We start from the raw sequence: 9,633 nt of genomic DNA on the forward strand, positions 1-9,633 counted from the left end.
GGCAACTAAACATCAGGAAATACACATAGATCTTTGTAGGATATGCTCACCTGGCCTCCCAATCCCTGCATGTTTCTGAACGATTGTTCAAGGCTTCTTACCTTCCTGAACATCTCCTCATGTTCCAAGTTTTTAGGTGATTTCTCAGTCTCAACAGGGAGGTCAAAACGAGGAGTATAAGAGTGATGATCTGGGGCCCTGAAAGTAGGCTCTAGGGGATAGTATTGATTATCTTGGGTCTGGAATAATGGCTCACTGGAGGATCGACGGAGTGTAGCTGGCGGGGGTGCTACGAAAACAGGGGTGGCTGGTGGAGGGGGATACGGGATTGTTTTGGCTGGTGGTGCTTGTGTGGTTTGGGAAGTGGTACCCTGATAGTGGTGGTAGTGGGTGAAGCCTGGTGCCTGTTGTGGGGATGAATCAACAGTGGGAGGTTCTTGGGATTGAGCTAATGGTGGGATGAAAGCAGGGTTGGCAGGATATGATGGTGGGGGATGCCCTTTCACCCAGGCTTGGTACATTTCGGCCATCTGATGTTTCAACTTGTGTAGCTCCTCTTTCAGACTAACCTCAGAATCTTCCACCTCTCTCGACGGATCAATAACACTTGCGTCCAGTTCTTGGCCGGCCATGATCGACTTATTCTTAGACCTGGTGTTGTATGGGTGGGTTGCCAGAATGCCGATCAAACTAACCACCTGCCTGTACTTGATGACAAGAAGCAAACTTGCTAGCGATTAAGAGCTTAATAGATAGGCAGCCACACGTTGGGGATGCAATGCACCTAAGTAGTTAACCATTTCTATTATGCATTTGAATGGTTGCTTGCTTTATCCCGGCTTTCACTAATTCTTTCCATTTTGCATTTTTCTTTCTCTTTGTTCCCGCCTCTCTTTGTTGGTTCTTTTACTTTACTTTTCCTTCTTTTATTCTCGCGTTTTCTTTCCTTTCTCGTTTGCCATTGTTTCTTTCCCCTCAATTTTCTCTTATTTTCTCTCCTCTTTTTCTTTTCATTTCATGGTTATGATCGAATCCTATGGGGATTGCCTACGTATCATGACGCCGCATGAATCAGACCAAGCGTAGTTCTGGGAGTAGATAAATAAATAAATAAAAGACCCATTTTTCTTTTTCTTCAAATTTTATCAAAATAAAACATCCTGATTACAACGACTTCCCTACAGACTTAAATATTTTCAGAAACTAAAACAAGACTCAAAATGGATTGACAGACTCTAACAGAAATTGCAACACAGACTCGAAAAATAAAATCAAGAGTACATAAGTGCTTCCACTACTGCTCCAGTTGACCTTTCTGCGGGCCTATGCGCCAGGTCTTCTTGAAGACGAAACAAGCCATCCATGATCTGTCGGACAAAAATCATAACTGAAGCGAAGAACATGGACAAGGTCATGTCTTCACACTCGTTGTATTTCATTACAATGTAGGCCGCAATCCTCCTAACCCTTTCTCTGATAATACCCTTCTCTTGTAGCAATCGTCCAATCTGCTGAGATCGGGCCCCCAAAACTTGTTCGGTAGTATGATTTTGCTCTTGAAGTTTTTGCATGTCCTTTTCTAACTGTGACATCAAGGCATAGCAATGTTCCCTTTCTGTTTTGAAATCTCTTGCCTGCTTGGTCATTTCGTTTTCCAGGACATTGATCTCTTTCTTTAGACCCCCCATTCCTCTGTCGTACTTCTCTTTCAGCTGTCGGACGAAACTTGCCCGTCCCTCCGCATTCTTAACTAACTTGGCTTGGTCTTTTGCTAACTCCTTTTCAGTGTTTTCCAGGTTCGCCTCGTAATCACTCACCTTTCTCCTAAGGCCGTTTATGAGCTTCTCATCTTGTCTACTTCTAGCCGGATTTTCGGCGGCGATTTTCATTCTTTGAACTTGAGTTTGTAAGGCTTCATTTTCTTGGGCCAATTTCCTTCTTTCTCCTTCAGCTTCTTGCAGTTGTAGATCATTACTGAACTCAACGTTTCTCAATTTCTCTTCAAGAGTGTGAATGGTAGCTTGGTACTTTTTCTCCTTCTCTTCCTAGGCCAACCTTTCCTTGACTTTGTCATCGAAAGCTTGCACATGTGGTCTTTTTGCTGGTCTTTCGGGCTCCGGTTCGGGCTCTGGCTCATTGCTTGCACCTGACTTTCTTTCATACCACGCTGCATAATTCGGATTCACTCCCCCTTTGGCAACATCTGGTACCTGGGTGCCATTTTTCAGATACCGACAATTGTTCCAATCCTGCTGGACTAAAGCCTCTGGCAATGCGGCCTCTGGATGGAGTTCGATGACCTGGGTGGTTAGATCTTCATCTTCGGGTACCATCTGATATCTCCCTAGCTGCCTTAAGACCTTTTATGGTGCGTACGGCTGGACACTCCGCAAACCCATCAACATCAAATAACCCTTTGTGGCTATCATATATATGGTTTCTGTCATCGGGAGCCAACCTATAGTCCATTCGACTTGACTTGCTTTTAAAGCTTTCAAATGGGAGATCTAAGATTCAAACCCTTCTGGAGCGTTGTAATCTTTCACCCTTTCCTCGTAGCTTTTGATGAAATTATCTTTGCTTGAACCATAGCTCATGAACTTGGGGTGGTGGCGGAGATGCTCGATAAACCACATTTGTAGAAAAAAACTGCAACCCTCGAAGAATTGGGCCCCGGATCTACACAATGTCAATGCCCGATAAATATCTACCAGTACTAGAGGAGCAAGTGTGTGATCTTTCTTTGTAATAAAGGTTTGTGCAACTCTAGACATGCGGGTATCTACCGTCCCCTCGACATTTGGAAAGACTATGATTGCCAGGAACGCAACTATGAAGGCGAACCTACGATGAATTTGCCAAAGGTTCTTGTCCTGTTTGTTGTTTAATCCTTTCTCATGTGTTTCGAACCCGACCGAATGCCCGAATCTGGAATACAAAAATTGAAAGGAACAGCACTTGTTGTCCACATGAGCATTCTTTATTTGTTTGCTCACATTAATAAGATCAAAGAATTTGTGCACTGATGGGGCTCTCGGGAATATCAACTGTTGTTTTCTCAAGTCCCGACCAAAATGGATGTACCCAGCTATTTCTTCCAGTGTAGGGGTGAGCTCAAAATTCGAAAAGCGAAAGACGTTGTGCACAGGATCCCAAAAGGTTACTAAAGCTTTGATCAAATCTTCCTGTGGTTTGATTTCCAATATGTCAATAAGAGCACCCAACTGTTCTTCACCCAGTCTTGACCATCTCCGTCCAAATCATACCACCACATGCGCAACTGTAACTGAGCCTGCTCTATGACTAGTAGTTTTGGGTCCTGGACAATGTTCATCTTGGTACCTGTGAATGGTTAGGGTTAGGGTTGACTATGACAGACTTTAGAGGAAACAATTTTCGACTCCCAAAAGAAAATGACCCTTTCCCCTTTCTACACAAAAGTGGCTGCTTTCGTAAATATGGCCCCTTCGCAATTTCAAGTAAATTTTGAGGCCGGGGGAAGACACATTAGAAAAATGACCCCTTACTGACAGATTTGTTCGTTCTCTACGAAAATAGCCCTTCGACAACTGAAAATATTCTAAGGCTATCTCGGTGAAAACGTCGCCGAAACTGGGTCGACTTATTCTTGACATAGATCCCTACCTACGACTTCACTTTATTTGGTTAATTTTGCAAAAGAGGCCGAACCCTATGTAGGTTGCCTACGTATCTCACACCCGGTGGAAATTAGACCTGCGTAGTTCGGACAGTCTTGACATAATTTTAAAAGAAAACGCGAGTGACTCGTTTTGAAAAGACTCTTTTGCTTTTTATTTCTTTTTTTTCTTTTGTTTTCTTTTCAAATTTCCTTTTTTTTCTAAAACATTCGGCAAAGTTTCGGGATATTTTCAAATACCGAGTTTATTTCCTTTCTATGCCACTCTTGGTTTTCCCCTGATTGTCTTTCCTAGCCGGTCAGCATGCAAGCCGAAACAAATAAATGTTCACATAGCACGTAAGATGCATCAGGATGGTCTATTATTTTGGGTACACCTGTCCTAGACGGACCCAACCCCTGTGTTGAGTCCCCTGAGTCAAATGCACGTGGTGCAAACAAACATTCCTACTAGGGATCCGGCATGAGGTTATGTTCTTCTAAGTTTAAACCTGGTATTGTGTTCTAGACTGGCTTACCCGAGCGGACAGCTCGAGCCGAGGTGGGGGCAACGTATCGGGAGCACGAAAGTCTGTCCGGCCTTATTGCTGACCCATACCCCGTTCTAATTGGTATGACTTCTAACAGAAAGTGGGCCACGCGTACGTGTGCACCAAATTTTAGAAGAACCAGAAGGGTGGCGTAAGAAGGCATTTTAATAAAATTCAAGCAATATTGAAATGGTAAATAAACAACAATTAGCACATTAGGTTCACAAAATACAGTAATATCAACAATAAATAAAGCAAAATACAAATCACATTAACAAGCTCGAATTCTTGAACCCTGAACCAGAGATTCTGGGTTCTATCCTCAGCAGAGTCGCCAGAGCTGTCACACCTCCTTTTTACTATCCCCCCGGGAAGGGGTATTAAGGGAGTTTTTCCAATTAAAGTGACAATCGAAACGGAATTATTATTTAAGATCAGAGTCGCCACTTGGTATAGTTTATGGTGTCCCAAGTCACCGATTTAGAATCCCGAATCGAGGAGATTTGACTCTGGTTTAATGTCTGCGAAACACAAAAATCTGGGTAAGGAATTCTGCTAACCCGGGAGAAGGTGTTAGGCGCTCCCGAGTTCCGTGGTTCTAGCACGGTCGCTTTGATCATACCTGGATTAATCAAATTATTTAATTACCGATTTCAGAACCTAAGTGCATTTGCCTTTTATAATTAAGAAATTTAAAACAGGTCACGCGTATGTGTACCCATTTGTTTGGCGCGTCAAAAATCATGTCACGCGAACGTGTCCACGATTAGTAACGCTTTATTAATACTAAGAAAGTTTGGCCAAAGTTGCGCGGACGCATACTCCGGTTTTGTTTCTAGAATCGTAATTATATCACGCGAACGTGTACACAACCACGATGGTATATTAAATGTGCCTAAAGCAAATTGCGAATATCATTTTGAGTATCTAAGTCATAAAATTAATGCGAGGACCATAGGGATTCAATTATGAATGGCACACCTCGGCCTAAAAAAAATACATTTAATTGAAGAGAACTTTATTAATGACAAATTTATTAGTATTGAGGAAGTTGGTCGAAGTTGCGCGAACGCATACGCCGAATTGATTTTAGAATCGTAATTATGTCACGTGAACGTGTACACAATCACAATTGTATTTTAAATGTTCCAAAAGGCTTTTCTACGAATATTCATTCTTAATATCTAATTAAAATATTTGTGAGGGCCATAGGCTAAGTGATTGGATGGCACACCTCAATTTTATTAAAGGAAAAACAATTAACTACGGATGTTCATTTTTTAAAAATAATTTGAAATTAAGTGCCACAACCACGCCATGGGAACCATACCCGCAGTTGTGATGATTTAATTATGCGCCTAAAATAACTACGAGATTCATACATCCTCAAGGTTAATTCAAAGTTTGATGACAAGCTAGATTGCAACTAAAGTATTTGAAGTTATTACGTGCTTCTAACTTTCTGAAACATTGGGCCAAATAGGAAACCTGTCACGTTATTTAAAAAGCATGATCCTTGAAAGCCGTTGGGCTCGAAATCAAGCCCATAAATGAAAGAAGCAAAGACGGGCACTCCCAAGCCTGGCTTGGACCAGGCTGCCCCATTTGACTTGGATTGGGCCCAAATGGCTCTCTACTAGCCCAATGGCAACAAAATGTCACCTTAATTAACTGATTAATAAACAACCAAATCTCACAGTAACAGCCCCAAAAGGCAACGCATCAATGAAAGGATTGTACTTAGATTGAAGCCTGGCGAAATAAACAAGGGAAAACATCTAACTACTTTCATGATATCTCCTTTCATATATCAGCATTCATACCTTAATCAAATAGCTAGGAAATAAACTTGAATTTATTAACTGCTAGGGTATTAACGATTCAATACCATCATAGCTAAATAAGGTAAGAAAATTATATCCTCATGCGAGCAGAACATCAAAGTAAACAAGAGCTTCAAATCAAATCCCCCAAAACGAAACTCACATACACAAACAAACTTCCCAAACTATCAGGTTTTAGTTCATACTTGGAAAGGAATCATGTTATTAAGCTAAGCCTCAAAGAATCTTCACAGAATAAGGTCATACAAAAATGAGGCAACTAGTACATACATTTTTAAGCTAAACTATAACATGCTGAAAAGAAGATAAGAAGAAGAAAGAAAAACAGAATAACAAGACAAAAATAAAAATCAGAATCTATATGTCAATCCACATTTCATGTGACATTTGGGCATGATAGCAGCAAATGATCCAAAGCTTCGTGTATTTGACTCAATGGCCAATAAGATGTTCAGCAGTATATACCTGTTACAGCAAAATTAACCAAAATGGATTTGAAAATCAGCTTAGGGCAGCAAGGAAATAGTAGGTTCAACAGCAAGGAAACAACCGTGAAAATCAACTTAAACAGCCTAAAAAACCAAGCCATAGTTCAGCTTAAGAAACCAGAAAATCCTCAGAAAGACCACTTCCAAACTTTTGCCAAAGAAAGAAATCCAGCTCCAAACTATAGTAGTTTTCTTCAGAAAAAGATTTGTTAGCGTTTTTCTATTTTTAGGTGTTCTCCCCTCTGCCCCAGAATTTAGGAAAATGAGATTCTTATATGAGGGGCTTAGGGAAACAGAACTTGATTTTTTATTCACCTTTAAGCCCTCCCTCTCTTTTATTTTACCCCCCCCCCCCCCAAGTCCCTTAAAACAAATATCTGAATCCCTGCCTATCTTAGCATGCAAGTCTCTCTCTTATCCTCTAGAAACTTCTTTCTTAACAGAAACTATTCTCTAGACCTAAATTATCCAAAGTACCCCCCGACAGCCATGTATTTACCCCCCAAAAACGAATCACTCATGAGTAAAATTGACCCAAGACTCAAACCCATATGAATGGGCCTCTTTAACCGGGTCAGAGATGACCACACGGCCAATGTAGAAGCCCAATCAGCAAAAATGATCATCAAACTCAAATTACGACCTAGGCCAAACTGGACATTCTAATCGAAAGAAAAGGAAGAAGAAGAAAAGAAAAGGGCCAAAGATAGAAAATAAGAAATTTGATCCATAAATGAACCAGCCAAACCAAAACAGATAATAAGAAAACAACATTAACCCTAATGCAATTATCCAAAACAAATTATTTTTCTTTTTAGGTCAACCAACAAACAAATGGACCAACTCATACGGGAAGAACAGAAATGGACATGCAAGAAAAAGGGAGAGATATATACTGTATTTTGCCGGAAACATTTGAGCGACTTGACGAACGATATCATTTGACGAAGTTTTGCCGGTCTTTGGTCTTGCATGGAGTCCGATGGGCTTTGAAACGAATCGAAATTGATGCTAATCGATTATTCTTAGGGAGAACAATCGATTGGCATGATTATCAATTGAAATCCGTTTAAAACTCTGAAAAGGGGACAAACTAGGGTTTTCAAATTCTTTGGCGTCAAATTTGAAATTTGGACAAACGGGTGGGGATTTTGGGGAAACTCGTGATGGATTATGAAAGAGGGGTAGGTAGTGATTACATGATGACGGTTTGGAGCGGTTTGGGGCGTTGCTGCCGGCCGATGGGGTTTGGGAATTTGATAGCAGCTAGGGTTTCTCTCTAGGTTAAGATAGAGACTGAAGTGAAGGGTTCGAATGGGGGGTGTACCGGTTCGGACAGTTTTATATGGGAGGGGGGGGGGGTTTAGTTCATGTTCGTCTGATTAGATGGAATCAACGGGTGGGATTCAAAGGGCCTGGGAACGACGTCGTTTTGATATAGGACAAGGCTGGACCGGGTAATTGGGTATTGGGGCTGGATTGGGGCGGACTTTGGACGGGTTTGTTTGAAAAATTTGGGCTATGGCCCAATAAAAATAACACACACCTCTTTCTATCAAATTTCCCTTTCTTTTTTTTTTCTCTTTTTCCTTTTTTTTAATCAAAAACCTACATTAAAACCTAAATTAATCTAAATTTTAATACCCACCAATTTCCTAAAATTTATATAATTCCTAAATCCTAAAACAAAAAGAAAAATCAATAATCCAGCAATTAAAAGGTTAAAATGTAAAATGGGTCATTTTTTATAATTTTCATTTTTTCATGCAACAAATAATTAACTAATTAATCCTAAAATATAAAAACACAACCTAAATGCAATGCATGGTATTTTTGTATTTTCATGATTTCAATAAAAATCAAACGTGCACAAAATGCAAACAATTAATACAAATTCTCACAAAATCCTATAAAATTGCAAAAATTGGGAAAAATTTATTTTCTAATATTTTATGGGAGTAATTTCCATAGAGCAAAAATCACGTGCTCACAACCATTAGAGGCATTTCTTTTTCTTGGAGGCTATAGAGACTTTCCATTACTCTTTATTATTCATTTTTTTTGCTTTCTCCCTTGATGCTCATACTAGAGATACTTGCCTCATTTGAATTTCATCAATCTTCCTTTTTATTTTTATTTTTGCTTTTTCTTTTTGTTCTTTATTTTCTTACCTTCTCTTCCATGGAGGTCATTTCTTTTCTTTCCTTTCAATGCCTTGATACCTCTTTTAGATTTCTTAACTTTTTCCCCAAACTTGGGCTTTGAGCCTCTTATTACATACGAGTGTTAAGGAAGGTTCGGGTGCCAAGAGAGGATTATGATCAAACGAGTAAAGGCTTGTAGCATGGTTACCAATAGAAAAGGCTAAAAGTCTCAAACGGGTTTACTATGGATAAGTTGTCACGCCCTGAACTCGGGGAGCGCGACCAGCACTCAATCGAGATAACTCGGTCAAGCAAGCCTGCTAGGTGCTTTATACCTGACCTTACCCATGAATAGAGTGAATATATATTCTATTAATTAAACAATGAGAGGATTTCATGAACAACACCAATTTCGTTACCATTAGTTACTTCATTTATAATTCTCAAAGATACATTACACATTAATAGTTCGAAGTGGAACATGTGATACAAATACAACATTTCTAGTTTGACTTTTCAAAACCAAGATACAACCCACACTATGTCTAGGGAGCCTCTAATAAATACAAAAGAGTAATGTGATGGTGCCGGCAACAAGGGCCCGGCAATACCTTAAAACGCTATGCATAAAGAACAAAAGATACAAGACCTGATATGAAGTGGGGCTCTCCAAGTCAGCTGAGAAGAGGATGTACCGCTATCACTGATCGATGTCGCCTGTAGTGGAACCACTCGCATCTATCAAAGATGCAGCGCCCCCGCAAAAGGGACGTTAGTACATATGGAATAGTACTACTATATAAGACTAAACACCCTCTCAAAGAATCGAGTAACAGTACAAGGAAAAACACAGATGATCAATGAAAGCCTCATACAATAGAATAGCACCAATTTAGGAGCAAGATAAGTTTTAAAGTAAATATCGATATTTTAGGTTGGGGGATCTTTAGTACTGATATACCATTATGT

This window comes from Nicotiana attenuata, unplaced genomic scaffold (genome assembly GCF_001879085.1).
Source record: "Nicotiana attenuata strain UT unplaced genomic scaffold, NIATTr2, whole genome shotgun sequence".
NCBI lineage: Eukaryota > Viridiplantae > Streptophyta > Magnoliopsida > Solanales > Solanaceae > Nicotiana > Nicotiana attenuata.